This window comes from Streptopelia decaocto (genome assembly GCF_964273445.1).
Source record: "Streptopelia decaocto genome assembly, chromosome: 3".
In the NCBI taxonomy this organism is placed as follows: Eukaryota; Metazoa; Chordata; class Aves; order Columbiformes; family Columbidae; genus Streptopelia; species Streptopelia decaocto.
This window is the reverse complement of record NC_138656.1, coordinates 33,393,876-33,409,439: the sequence shown is the minus strand read 5'-3', so window position 1 is coordinate 33,409,439 and position 15,564 is coordinate 33,393,876. Positions and strand designations below refer to the sequence as shown.

Here is a 15,564-nt window from a genome sequence, read left to right as displayed (position 1 = left end):
AGCCCCTGACGCCCACTGCCCAGGGTGGCGGCTGCTCCCACAGCAGGGTGACAGAGCCATCTCTTAAGCCACAGAGGGGAAGAGCCGGATAGTGCTGCGTGTGAGACACAAAAGTCTCAGGAGATACAAAATAGAGCGATTTTCCCCATCTCCTGGGCAGCTGGTATCAGCTGCTTTTCAATACCTTTGGTCCTATTGGAATAAGCAGGTCTAGGCACTGAACAGCAGAATATGGAGCTTTTTGGGGGGACCCTCCTGCAGAAGCTGAGGACTAAGAATTCCCTGCTCTCATCTTTCCCAGAGAGGAGTATGTGCAAGTGGTTAAAAACAGAGACCTGGTCAAATCACAACTGCTCTACGCCTGTCTGAAACAGGCCTGATTATTATGATTTACCTTGTAGGAGGCCAGGATAACTACCGAGCAGAGTCAGAAAGGGCCTTGAAGCTCTGCAGCTTTTAGCACACATCCCTAGAACAGGCATACCACATGCTGTGGGAAAAACAAGTCTTTCCCAAATTATACAGCAACCTATCTCAGCCCTGAACCAGAGGGAACAACCTCTGTGGGATCAGGGTACTCTTAATCCCCAGGGATTTCTCCAGCCAGGGCTCCAAGCAGAGACCAGTTACTGCCAGTCCAGGCAGGAAAATGAGTGAAGATCAGTGCAGTGGAAAAATACATGGGAAAAAAAGCTCCCAGACCAAAATTTAAAAACTTTATGACCCCAAACAGCAACTATGTCCCACTGCATCCCTGACAAGCTCAGGAGAACAGGATTTTATAACAAAAAAAGCCTCAGCTCCAGAGTCCTGTGCAAATAGCCCTTGGCTCCCTACTCCAAAAAGCATTTGTGTGATCACCAAAGCAGCTGAGATGTATTGAAGGTGACTGTGCAGCCCAACAGGACACCTGTGATTGTTCGAGGGGAAAACTCCAGGAACAGAGAAACCCACAAATGTGTTTATGAATCAGTGCCTCAGTGAGAGCCTCCCTGTGATACCTCCCCATCTCACTACAACTCTTCCAGGTGACCATGGAGCCTCAGCTCGAGCTCCCATTAGTGACATACAATGCAAATGAACAAATCACTGAGATGATCAAAGGCTTTAAAGCAATGAGCCTTAGTAAGACTTCTGAAACAAGCACAGATTTTGCACAACCTGTTAAAACTGAACTGGGCACCCACTTTTTCATCAAGGTTAGTTGAGCTTCAAATTACCTTTTTTCTTTTTTTTTTTTTTTTCTTCTCTTTCATTCTTTTGGCATGACTAAAACACTCTAAAAACCAATGACCTGGGCAAGGGAAATGCTCAGCTGGTTTAAACTGCCAGCAGCACAGACCTAGGGCAGGCTGGGCTCAGGCAGTGGAGAGGATCTGCCTTTGAGGCCAGGCTTTATACACTGGTGTCACCACAATGCACTGATCAAGCAGCAGTGACATGAGAGTGGCTACAGGACTAGTGGGCAGCAAGCTACTCTTGCTGCTGGGGCTTCACAGGCTGCCACGGCTACCCAGCACCCAGGCAGCAGCACTGCACATGCAGCAAGCTACTCCCTCCTTTTGCACCTCTTCTGCCCTTACAGTGTGGTGGCACTTTGTTAAAATTATTACTGTCCAAACTGCTGACTCACAGAAGCAACATGTGTATTGGAATAATATGATGGCACAAACACAGACAAATCGCTCAGCTTCTCCTGCCTTCCCCTTCTGCAGGGCTTCCAGGAACATGCCTGCCATCGTTCAAGCATCATGGAATGCTGAAACCGGCTGTCAAAGCTTCACTGATACAACTGAGCAGATGAGTGACCATCCCCTGCCCCAGAGTCTTGTTGAACTCAGGAGAAAGCAGTAACCTATATATGTGCTCACATACATCTGTGGATATACATACCAGCATGTAAATACATCAAGTAAAAGAGTGACTTATAAGGAAAAAGACATCATGAATGGTTGTCAAGCCAACAGTGGCAGAGGAGTAATACTGAAGCCTATATAACCTTTGCCAATACACCTTAATCCAAATGAGAGCCTCTTATGCTGTTTCAGCCCTCAGATCAATCCTCTGCAAACCTACCATCACATCTTTAGCCCCACGTGCACTGCAGAGCATCACTCACAGTGCCCAGACCCAGGCTGTGATGCTGAAGAATCCATGCCCTATGATTAGAAGAGACATGCTGCCCCATTCCATCCTGCACCATATTCCACCCTCCCCATCCCCGACTTCTGTTGCCTGCATTTCAGTGGGGTCCTGGCACCCTGCAGCAGCAAAGCTCTCATAAACTCTCTTCAAAGTCTCTGGGCTGCATTTGCCGGCTGGTGGCTCTATTCTCCTTTTGCAAACATGATGTTGCTGCAAAAACTAATTTTCAGCCACCCCATGGAGAATCAGTATATTTACCTGCAGCTCTAGCTCCCAGTTAAGTGTTTCCTTAAGTTGCTCTGCTGTACTCCACATGGTATAGATTACAAGTCTTTCAACTTACACTCTTTTTTCCTTTGCCCATCCCACTTTCATAATTTCACCTGTCTTGTGTAACCCTTTCCTGCCACCTGCCTAAAGGCCATCCTACATGGGGAATTTCCACAGCAAAATCATTAGGTACAGTGGCACAGGATCAGCAAAACAGCAACCCTAGAGATAAGCCCTGTGTCACAGTTTTGTCCTCTTCTCCCAAAATCTCCCTGGATCCACTGAGCTGTAATGAAGCTCAGAAGCAAGGGTGTGCACATCCAGCTTTCACAGCACCACATCCTTAGCAGAACAACCACCATTTTCCCATGTCTTAAACCCCATATGAACCCAGATCTTTCAAAAAAGAGCTCAGAAAGCCTCAGGTTGTCTTGGAAAGAAAAGCACTCAGGTAAATGGCATAGAAGTCTGAGAAACTCTGCCTTTGGTTACAACTTGACGTTACTGAAGTGGTGCGGGCTGAGCAATGAACCAACCCAGCTCTTAATGGGATTGGATTAAATCACAATATGAGACTCAAGAAGGTCTCTATTGCAAGCTCAGCCTGCCACAGCACACAAAGGCTGGGGAAAATCACCTCATCCCGTGCTACAGATGAGCAGAGAGATTTTGAGGATTAATTGCACTTTTAATGTGCTTGAACAGAAAGAACACATTATTGTTTGTCATCATCCCAGGTCTCCTAGAGGATTTCAGCATGCGGACAGTTTGTGCATTGCCACAGCACGACAGGAGGGCTGGACCATGCCTGTCAGAGTAAACGCTTCCACAGAACACCCTCAGGAGGGTGAAGAAAGGCAGGAGCATGAAGCCAAGTGCTGGAGATGAAGAAGTAATCTCACACACTCTCCACGAAGAACAAGGCTTGCTGTTTTGCTAAATCCTGCTGGTGCAGAAACCCTCTCCTCAGGCTGGCAAACCCCAAAGCAGAGGTCCAAAGAAAACCTCTGAGGACCTCTATGGAGGAAGAGAGGACAGGTTGTTCCCCAACCTTTTTTCCCCCAACATTTTGAAGGACAGATGCGTCATCACTTCCAAGCAAGAGATCAGCTTAGGGAAAGGTCCCAATACAAAGTCCTCCAGAGAAACTAGGCCAGCCAAGTATTGAGTGCCAGATGCTTTACAAAGGAAAAAATTCAAGCTCTGAACCTGCGGCATTAGTCCCTTCCTCGGGAAAGGGCTGGCTTGCAGTGCATTTGGCCTTTACACTGAGATTTCCTACTGTGCTTTCACTTGACATATTTATACATTAAAACAAAAGGAAATTGGAGTGGATAAAATAACTTTATTCCCAGTGCAGTATACTGTACAATGTTATTATTACCACAATCTGGAAAGTTTATGAGACTGTTGGTGCTTAGAGGTTGCCAATATCATTAAAATGCAGAAAAGCAGAGAGAAATGGTCTTTTGGAGAGGACCGAATAATCTGTATTTGGTTCACTGGCCAGCAGCCACAAGGGCAGGCTGCTCACCCCTATTGCAGCACAGCACTTCTCAGCAGGCTAACAATAGCCATTGCTGTGAGGCTCTGCCCCACCACCACCTCTGCCACCTGCACATGTTCTGCAAACAGCCTCAGGGATGAGTAACATTCATCTCCAAAGAAGCTGGCCCAGCGCTTGCAGCTACACACAGAGTGACACTAAATCCACTCAGCCCCACTACCAGCCTCCTGCAGGCTGGGGACGGAGAGAAGCTGCACCTGGAGCTTTCCCTCTTCCTCAGGCTTAATCAACCACCCCGCTTTACAAGGAAACTGGTGCCCTTCCATACACCTGGTGTAATTACAATTCAGCCTCTTCTGTACAGAAGCTAAGCAAAGAAGCCAGGATCCTTCCCCATCCCTGTTCACAGGCTCCTTGGACTCACATTACTTGGTCACATAGGAGCGGGGCACTGGCTGCTGATGTGCTGCTTAAACCCCTTAAGAACCTGCCTTTCTCCTTCCCTCACCTCTCTCATCCTGAGCAAGCAGCATGTAAGGGATGCACTTCGAAGGGGGCTCACAGAAAGAAAAAAATGAACAGTGTTTATGGAGCATGTGGGGTTGAATAAGCATTTCATTAAGGAAATACAAACGTGGCATTTCTTGCTGAACAGCCACTCTCAGTAACTATCTTTCCATGGGTGGAATTGCCCTGCAGCACCATTAGCTAGAGATCCTGCCACAGCAAAGCACCCAGGTGGCATCTCTGGCCTTGAAGTCACTGCTTTAGTTAGCATTTTATCCTGTCTGTTCATGCAATGCACAAGTCTGCTTGAAGAGCAGGGGCATATAAACATGGAGACCTTTGAGGAAGGGGTCATGTCCCCTTAGCAGAGCACAGAGAGAAGCCAGCACACAAGTAAAGGGAAGAGATGTGCTAGCAACACTCAGCAGGAGCAAGGAAGGTCTAGTAGGATGGGAAAGGTCTGAAGGGGCAGCGTCCTGACTGTCAAACAAAACACTCTGCTCATGCCTGCTCTGGGAGGGGATAGCAGCCGCCTTGTTGTGTGCTCCATCACTATTCAGCTGGTCTCATTGATTGCTCCACTGTGGATGAAGATCACAGGCTTTGCTGAAACTTTCAACAAAACAAATTAACCAGGCCAGCTCCAGCCCACAATGCAGGGGACGATATCGATGGGCTATTTGAAAAGGAAAATTCACTCCAGCTTGAGGACAATTATGGAAATAATAATACACAATCAGTGTCCATTAACACTGTCAGCAGGGCTGTGGATCAATAGCATATTAATGGCTGAAGAAAGACCGCCTGTACCTACCAGCAGTTAAGACCAGCACAATAGCAACGGGAAAAGAGATGGCAGTGGGTTGGTGTAATCAAGCCCAGGCATTGGATACCTCTACCCAGCCTGCCCAGGGGAACCTCTGTCACCGCCACTTTGTGAACATGCTCCTGGCTGCTTGCTTGGGGGGGTTCTCCTCCACACCTCAGCCCCCCAGCATCTTTGCCCAGCACAATGGCCAAGAGTGCACAGCCCATGCAGGGAACTTCCACAGCTGAAGCTGCCCGGTACATCTCAGCCTGGTTAGGCTCCAGCTTTAACACAAGGCCAGGCTAGTCCCATAGCAGAGCGAGAGGCAATGTAGAAGCCACCAGTGACAGCTGAGGAGCAAAAGGCATCCACAGTCCCAAGTCTCTTCTTACTCCTTGGACTTCTCTCTTGTCCAGGCTCCTCCTGTTAACCCTTCCAACACAGTGTGCTGCCTGGGCAGCTCTGTACTACCACAAGGCTGTCCTGAAGTAAAAGCCATCAAGAAGCCCATCCTACATGCTGATGCTAAGGGTTACAAGCCAAAGCAAGACAGATCTGCATCGAGGCTGTTTGGCTCCCATGCATCAGTATTCTCACTGCAGCCCAAAACATGTACACACATACAAATACCTGCTTACTGTACTCCTGGCCTAAATTTGCAGCAGGGAACATGTCATATTTCAGCAGCGAAATTTCTCTGACTCCTTTGCTTTGTGTACACTGATCATGATTGAAACATAAACATCAATCCACCCACAAAAGAAACACTGCCACTTCAGAGATATGCAAAGCAAGCATGTCTAACCCCACACAACACTCCGTAGCACTCTTGAGCAAGAAAAGAAGAATATAATTTTCAATGAGAAGTGCACAGAGAAATGACAGAGTTGTGGAAAGTAATCACAGAGCATGAAACTTGGCTACTTAAAATAGCACAGGAATTTTTTTTTTTTAACTTGGACGAGACCAAGACTATGTCTTTACATGTCTGGCTGATTGCATCTCCAGAAACAGAGTTTCCTTTTTCAAAGCTCAGCCAGTTGATTTGCACAGTCTTAAAATAACTTTTTGCTTAATCAATGTCACTTACTTGAAGCATCTCTATAATTTTATTTCTTTTAGAAAAATGCCAGCAACAAAATCATGTGAGATGTCATGAATTGCAGGTACACCGCCCAGTGACTGCAACACCTGCTCCTGAGACCTTCATTCAATTTAAAACTAAAGAGGTATTGTGTGTTTTACTAAAGTAACAGTCACCAGATCATCACTGACCCCCCCCTCAATCCCACTGCCTGCAGCAGCTCTCTGGTTTTCCCAGGTGTTCCCCAAATTTTCTTACATAGGTCCACCTCAATGCAGAGTATCAAGCAGCAAAGCAAAATCAATTGGCAGCTTTGTTTGACAGGAATCAAGTGACAGATGTTACATACACAACACTACGGTGGCAGAAACTCTGCATCACTGCCTAAGTCATATGGCTGGGTGGAATTTGTACAGATGACTCAATGCCAGCAAATATGAAGTAGGTTGTCTTCAAATCTATAGGGGCTCCAGATATGGTGGTAGTCGGAGCCTGCACCTCAGTGATACTGCCCTGGAAGCCTCCAGCTTTCAGTCAGAAATTAAAAAAGCATATCCATCTCATCATGGCCATAAAAGAGATTTTACCATCTTGCCCACCTCACTTCCCAGTGTGCCAGTTTCGGTGCCTGAGCTGTTATCTCTAAACCTTGTTGCAAAACACAATGAGCCACAGAGCCACATATAGGCAAGGTGATCCTGCCAAGCTAAGTGCTCGCTCAAAGCATTACACTTAAAACCTCATTTCTTGTCTGGTGGTTACTTAAAGCTCCTATGCACTTTAGGGGAAATCATGAATGAGGCAAGAAGCTTGCGGGAGAAATCCAACATCCTCTATTCTAGAGACCACTGACAGACTGACTTGTTTGTCAGCTGGTAAAACACCTGAAAATGAAACAGTCAAGTCAGAGAAAAGAGGGCTACAAATAGAAGAACTCAACCGAGCATGGGCAGCACAGACACTCACTCATCCTGCCCACTTGATGCAGAAACAGTACTCAGTGAACGGGTCAGCACCAGGCTCTACGGCAGGTTTGATCCATTGTCTTCTTATGGAAAGGCTCACCACGTCTCCAGTCCCCTGAGTCAATCTCCAGCTGCTCCAGGCACCCGCCACCCTCTGAAGGGGAATGAACGGTTACAGGCACCCAGAAAGCCATCTGACCCTCTGGCCCTTGTCAGCCCTGTGCTCTCGGCTTCCAGTGTGCCCATCACCAGCAGCTTCTGAGCAGCCAGTCTGCAGGAGAGCCAAGGCTGGCTCAGGTGGAGATGCAAATGAACTGCTCTTTATGCATCTCCCACATCTACTCTCCCTTTTCGCTCCTCCATCACGACACAGAGAAGCCACTGAAGCCGCACATCCCCACTCAGCCAGGAAATCTGCCTTTCACAGATGTGCTGCAGCTTGTCAGCACAGGTAGCGAAGCCCAACAGACAACATCCCCAGGATCTGCTGATTTTAATAACTTTTGCAGACAAATGGGCTGTGTACAAGCAATCCCAATAGTTTTACGTCTCTCTTTCCCCTGAATTCAAGATCAGCTCATTCCCAAAGTCACTGTTGGTGCTGCTTGTTCCACTTCTTTTCACTTTTTACACTTGAAGCCACTTTGGTACAACAGCATCTCTTCAACAAAGAGGTCCATGCGCACAGATCTATAAACCAGCGTACTTTGAAACTCAGCTGCTGTTCCATTGCTGGAGCATTTAACACAGGAGATGAAAGGAGAGCACAACACAGACACATCATTCCTTCAAAAGGGAGAAAAAAATGTCAATTTGCTAATCATCTGTCGACTAGATTAGCAACAAAGGTGCACAAACTCTAATCAATGAATAAACGCAGGCTCCCTTTCATATCAAAAGGAAAAAAAAAATATCAGGCAACAGCTGTGGTTCCCGAATCATGAAAAAACAAGGAAAAGCAGAGGTAGTGGTTTCAAACTGGGTTCCCCAGCTGGCAGGACACACAGGGAATGCTCCAGGACTTTGCTGGTGAAGACTCCACCAAAGTCACACACACATGCTAAAGCCCATCCTGGAAATACAGCAAGAGAGACAGATGCAAGCTCAAAGTATACTAAAAACAATCAATAAGAGCAAAAATCAAGCCAGCTTGTAATCAGAGTACACTAACACGAACTGGGTCAGAACAGAAGTATTTCCACGAAGTCCAGATGTTGGTGTTCAAAACGCTAAACCCCGAGGCTCAAATTCTTCAATGCCAAGGTGAAAACTGGGGGCTGGTGAGCAGGAGAAAGATAGGTAGAGAGGAGCTGTCGTATGAGAGGAATTCTCTCTACATGGAGACCCAAAGGGCAGGTGCACGGCCATGGGGTTAGCGAAGCATGGCACTTGGGGCTTTGGCTGGCTGGTGCCCCAGGTCTCCTGCAGACCTCCCTGTCCACATGACCGAAGCGGCTCCACCATTGTCAGAAGAGCTTCTGCAGAGGCACAGAGCTCACTGCAGACCACAAAGCCCATCTGAGAAGCTAAGTAAATACTCAGGCACTAAATCTATGCTAAATTCTCACCTGTCACAGCTCCGCTGCTTCTAGGGCCCCAGCCAGCCAGCTTGGAGGAAGCTGGCGATGCAAGGGCAATCATGCCGTGATGACAGTGCAAATATTCCCTCTATGCAGGAGAGGAAAGATTCAACAAATGGCCATGTTTACCTGCTGCTATACCCAGCTTCCATAGAAAGCAAAAGGCTATTTCAATTGGGAAAGGGAGTGGGGGGGGCAAGGGGGAAATCACTGCAGGAGAGGGTGATAAGAGCCACAAGAAAGAGACCAAAATAAAATTTCACTGAAAGCCTGTTTTGTTCTCACCATGGTTAGAAAGAGCTGGAAGTACAAATGCTGCCCTTAATTCAAGTATCTAAAACGCAATTTTGCTACTGAAAAGTGGCAGGCAGCAGGGACTTGCCTCTGTCCAAAGCTCTGTGCACAGTGGTATCCATCCCACAGGCACCTTTGGTCCCCTGCAGCAAAGTCACATTCCAGGGGATGGAAGCGTGGTGGCTGCACTGGTGGGAACCCTGGCAGAGAAGCCAAGGACTCAGAGGACAGCAGAGAATGGGCACTCCTCTGCTGGGTGCGCACCTGCTCCCGGCATGAGCGGGATAGAGACAGGGATGCTGCTGGTGATACAGCCCCTCAGTGGAAAGAAGCCTTTGGGTGCAAATGGGTTCCCATACAGGCCCTCACAAAACACTAATGCTTTTATCCCCCAACCAGTGTTGTTAGGTGGGGAAATGCTGCTATTGCATGCTGCCAGCTGGGGATGATAAAAGAAATTAAATGGCTTGTCCATAGTCAGGAGCCTGAAGCACAGCCAGGAATCAATCCGTACCTAATTCCAGTCTAGTGCCTTATAATGCAAAGGCCAAACTTTAGCGGCTGATGCTGCCTAACACAGCACTAAAAATTCACCATAAGCAGGGGAAGAAAACTTCTTGTGCAACACAGAAGGCTTTACTCAAGAAAAACTGTTTGCCTCTGGATTTTCTCCCATATTTCTTTTCGCCAGCACAAGGAAATCGAGCCTGAAAACTACTGCCAGCAAGCAAAATGACCTAAAGAGGGAAAAGCAAATATGACAGCTCAACTCCACTCCAAAGGAAGAGAGAGAGCACCGAAAGGAAACACCAGCAAATTGTCAGCAAAACTGAGGCCACAGGGGCTGGATGACATCCCTGGAAATCAAGCCAAGTAATGTTTTATCTTGACAGCATCCTTTACATCCCTGCAGTGCCTTTGGTGTGCAAAGTCCTAGAAAGTCCCCAGTTCTTTCCCTCTTGAGGACCAATAATTAATAATCACAACCTGGCAGACAAGTGAGCAATTCCCTCTGGTTCCGATAAGAGGAGCTGACATCTCTCTAACCCCAGCCACCTCCATTGTTTTATTCTCTTTGTTTATTGATCCTTTTATGCACATAATGCAAATTGACATTTAATAATTCAGTCAAGTTAATGGTGCTTAAATATTAAAAGGCTTTTCTCTTTTAATTAGCTGTAGCAAAACAGACAACAAAGGAGTGCCAGATAGATGCCATTTTAAATGCTCTTGTCCAAGTTCTCTGGCATTTTTCTATGGACAGGAAAGAACAGTTCATGGGAAATTTTGTACAAGTCTCTGACTCTCGCTAGGAAGGTAACTAACCCATAGAAGCGTTTCCAGAGGCTTTGATTCATAGAGCATATTCATCTCTGTCAGTTCTTTGTTTTCTCTCCCTTCTGCTTTTCTCCTAATAAAGACAGAGGGGAGGGGAAGGAGAGGCAGAGGGTAGAAGAAAAATCCTTCTCCATAAGAATTACAGCCACTGGTGGCCGCGTAACACAATGCAGATGTGGATGCAGAAGCCTTCTGATATGTCATTGCAAGACCTGCCACCAGGTGAAAACAGAGCTAAAAGGAAAAAGTACATGTAGCTAATTGGAGAGTTACAAACAGCACGGAAATCTTGCAATTGCTCCCTGGAGCAAGAATAACTAATCCAGGAAATTAATTTAAAGATTATACTGGGAAAAAAATATTCCAGATGTAGCAGGGTAAGGGAACACACCTTTATTTCTTTCCTGTTCATTACGCCAAGAGTTGAGAATAAGACAGAAAATACACATTATTTTTAAATCCCAGTCTCAGCTGGAGCCAAACGCAGTAATACATCTTGGTCATAATGTCGCTAGTGTATGGCATCACAAGGGCAAAGAGTTGGTACTATTTGGGCTGTTTTAACTGTGCATACCTCCTCTTTTAATTAGCTCTCATTTTAAGTCCTGGATTCGTCTGAGTTTGGGATAATGATCTCCCACCTGACCCAGAGCAGAACCATGTAGTCGCAATAATTAGGTATAGTAACTGTTAATTACTTAGTTTAATTACAACCTATTTTCTGCAAATTTAGCCTAGACATAAGATTTCAATGAATTTTAATTACATGCCACATTTGAAGAGCCTGTGCTACTGCATTATTAAGTTAATTCCAGGCAAAAGAAAGAGACTGTCAAACACTAAATTCCTTACTGAGGACACTTAAAAAAAATTAATCTTAATTCAAGCCAATTAATAGATTGACTTGCAAATTCTCTGCTAATTCATTCTTCCAGTGAGGGCTAAGTACTGTAAATCTATAGAGGGTAAGCTGCATTTTTCACACATAACAAAGAGATCAAATTCCCAGTTTACACGCAAAGTTGAGCTCCTCCTTACCAGCAGAGCTGCTGGTTGCATTTCCAGAGAACACTGAAGTCACCCCTCCGAACCTGCCAGGCAGGGCATAACAGAAATGAGTGTCCCCATGTGCAATGGCACCCGAGGACTTCAGGATCATGGAAGGGGTAGAGCACTGGTCCTTCTGCCCAGAAGTGACAGGGGTGTGCAACACAGCCTTGCTCACAACCAGCATCCCCCCATGCACACAGGAGAGGGCAGTGGTGCACATGCCAGAGCCAACCCATTATACTTTTATGACCAATTTTAAGGTGGGAAAATTGGGATGCAGGAACTGCTACTTAATCTCCCCTTGCATGCAAATGCTAGAGGAAGGGCTTTCACAACCCTCTCAGACTCGGGGTAGCCCTGCCTGTTGCTTTGGCTGAACATGGACAACCCCTCCTTGTCTCTGTAAGGCTCTGCACACAGGGAACTTTTTCTGTCACTCCACATCTGCCACATGCTGCTCATGCAGTGAAATATTCTTGACACCGTAACAGTTTGCATTGTTTCCCTTTAATAGATTATCTATCTACTCCTCTCCAGCTGTGCTGCACATCTGGCCACATTGCCTCTCCTAAGCAGGCACTCCTCAGCCCAATATTCTGCTTATGGTTGCTCAGGAGACTTAGGAGGTGATGGGGGAGTAAATGCCAAGTGGACAGGTTGCATCTCCAGGAGCTTCCAAAAGCGATAAAACACAAGCCTGTTTCAAGCCTCTTCAGCACCGAGTCACCAGCTTTGGCCTTCTGTAGTCTCCCTTCCACCTGCAGCTGTTCTCAGTAAGACAGGGTCACTCTCGGGGTGTACGTGTGATTGACTAACACAGTACTGCAAGGCTGTTCCCGTAAATGAGATGGGCTTTGGGCCACTACTACAAAGAGGCCTTCTCAACCATGAGAGCCAGGTGTTGGGCTCAGGAGTACCCTCCAACCCCTGCAAAACCAGAGCAGATCCAGCGTTGCCACAACCTGGCTATGTTGATGGAGTCCCTTCTGACAAACAACTAGAGCAGCTCAAGCAACTAATCTGTTTGGGGAAAGAAAGGAAAAAAATAATAGTGAAAAAGGAAAACGGACTAGTAAAGAATCTTGCAAACAAAACTGATTACAAGTGAAAGACAGGCAAGAAGAAGCAAGGCAAGCTGATGCTGGCTTAGCCGTTCCCTGGTGAGAGACTGACAGCAATGAACTAGGGAGCAAAAGTTCCACAAAGCAAGGTTATGAATTTATTACTCTGCATCTGTGCAGAGTCAAAAGATCGTCTGAAACACCAGAGACCTGCAGAGGAAATTGGGGAAGCGCGAATGCACATGGGATGGTGTTTAAAATAATAATTTCTCAGCTGGCTGACTGCACAGGAGGTAGGGACAGAGATTAATTCTCTACCCGAGATCATGCATTTGTGCAAACATTGTTGAGCAGCTTGTTCAACAAGGGATTCAGGGACTAACACAGCCCCATCAAAGCAGCCAGGGTCTAACTGACAGCCTTGCAAAGGAAGCAAGATGATCTTTGACACTGAGGAAATAAAGCTCTGAGAGACTGAAATGCAGACAGGCACTGACTTCAAAGCCAAACCATGTCTGAAGAGGAAAGCTCTTTAAAGACTTTTGTTCTCAAACTCTCTTTTGCAAGAGAAAAGGCTTTGGCCTACTTAGGCAAGGTCAAGGGCAGGCTAAGACCTCAGCATATCCTCAACCCCATTTGATTTTCTCTTGGTACTGGTAAGAAATTTCATTTTATTTAAAACACTCTTGGGTCTTTGGCTGTTTGTAGAATGACACAGAGCAGTCCATCCCATGGAGAACAAAACAGTCCCTTAGTTTCTGAAGGGGATGGGAGGAAAGCATACTCCCAAGGAGAGCAAAGTCTCAAGCCAGCCTCCTTTCTTAAAGACCTCTACCAGCCCGGCCTGCTGCAGGACACCCTTGGATGAATTAACACAAAACTTGACAGTAGGCTTCCCATTTAAAAGAAAAAAAAATTGTTTGAAAAAGGAAGAGGTACAGGTTTCAAAACCACACGCTTACTTGAACCTCCATAGTGTGCAAACTTGAACTGCCATCCCCTAGATGAGCAAGTCCCTTGTGCTGCCCATCCGGCAAGGAACTGGTTTACCTTCTGAAAGCTAGTTTTGCCCTCATTTTCAGCCTGCTCCAGTTTTGCACAAAGGGTAAAGACTCCAGACCTGGTTATGCCTCAGAGGAGTGTAGCTTTCCAGTAGCCCACCAGACTGATGGCTGACAGGGACTGTGGAAATATTTCCCTATGTCTGTCCCACAAGACACATCATCAGTTACCAAGGCACCACCAGTTTGTTTCACTGAGATAGGCAGCACATATATCTTGAAGCATTTTACAGCCCAATGTGACAAAATATAGCTTCTGTTATAAAATAAATTGGGGAAACAATTAAGAACCATTTGAGACTTGCAAATCACTTCTGTGAATCCTCATCTGGAGGGACACAAGTTGGCTTGTACAAGCTTATAAAATTGGCTGGGGAAAAAAGAAGTCATGACTTGCTCCAGCAATGAGTGCAACCAGGGCTGCTCCTCCTTCCACAGGCCAACAAACACGTGTACTACTGAACACCCAAAAATGAGCCTCTCTGTCATGTATTACAGTCATGACACCTTCAAACTTCTCCGTTTGATCATGTCCTAGAAGAGGCAGGGAACAAGTTCATTTATCAGCCATGTGCTTTCCCTGTTGCTGTCTGCCAAGGAATGGAGCAGGGAGCCAACTGAAGTAGCTGGGGAGCTACTCATTAAACACTGAAGGATTTCACTTGCAGCAGCAGAAATGCTCCAAACCACCAGCCTGCATTGAGCACTGACAGCAAATAGCTCTTTGCGATCCTGTTAACCACAAAGGTTTTCAGTCAAACTACCCCAACACCACCCAGGAGACATGGCATCCTGTATTTTTGCTCAGTTACATGAACCTAATGGTCTTCAGTTCATGGCCATCCCTCCCTAATGCTACCGTCTACCACTGCACAATTATGACACCATGGAAGACGGAGAGTGGGAGAGAAATCCAGAAACTTAGAATAATCTTCAATGAGCACTAGTCAGTAATTGACTTGATGTGTGACCTTGGACAAGCATATTCTTCCCTTGGTAAATCTTTGTCTCCCCATGTGTCATTTGAATAATTACACTACCATGTCACACAGGGTACTTTAAAGCTTATTGTTTATACAACTTTTTGAAGATGCAAAACACCATGTAAGTGCTAAGTACTATTGTGGTTATTACTTTCCTCAGGGGGGGCTATGAAGCTTCCTAATTAATGTTTCTAAAACAAACCTCTGTCATTGGATGAAATGTGCTAGAGAAATGAAAAGGATTAATATCCTTAGTAATCTGATGTGGGTTTTACTGTTCTGCACAACACTACTTAATAAAAAATAATTAAAAACAAACCTAAGCTGATACTGATAGGAAGGATGAGGAGGCAGGACCGGATGCATCTGGGGACAGACTGCTCTCCATTAATTAAGCCCAATACCATCAGTTTCCAAGACAGTGCCAAGTATTTTCTTGCTCCTGGTGATAATCACACATTACACTTAAAACTGATTTTGGGTAACCAGAACACTTGAACACCCCAGAAAGACTTGCACTGCAGTCAGGAATACAAACTGTGGCTGAAGCAGCCCAGCCCTGACCCCATAACCTTTACCCAGCAACTGCTGCCTGGGGAACTGGATGGACAGAGAGCAAAGAGGTGCAGGTATACTCAGGGACTCCACCAGCACAAGAAGGGAGCCAGAAAAGAGCTGGAAACCGACCCACAGGGCCCCATTCTCATACATCCCAAGTCCTGGTCACTAGAGTAGACAAATATAACTCCCTTGGCGGTGGAAGATTCAAGTCCCCTGAAGCACAGGCAGCTACCAGTCCTACACATTGAGAGCCACTAGCTCTGTGGCTCTGTAAAAATACAGCTTTATACTTCTTCAGTATAAGAAATGTAGTTGCTGAAGTAGTTTGCAGTGCAGCTACTTCCAAGCGC

At 46.2% G+C, this 15,564-nt stretch overlaps 1 protein-coding gene across 2 annotated transcripts in view; it reads right to left on the bottom strand.

The window, feature by feature from the left end:
- Nucleotides 1-15,564, bottom strand: part of MDGA1 (MAM domain containing glycosylphosphatidylinositol anchor 1) — a 143,284-nt gene that overhangs the window by 95,655 nt on the left and 32,065 nt on the right. The gene's annotated exons all lie outside the window — the stretch shown is intronic.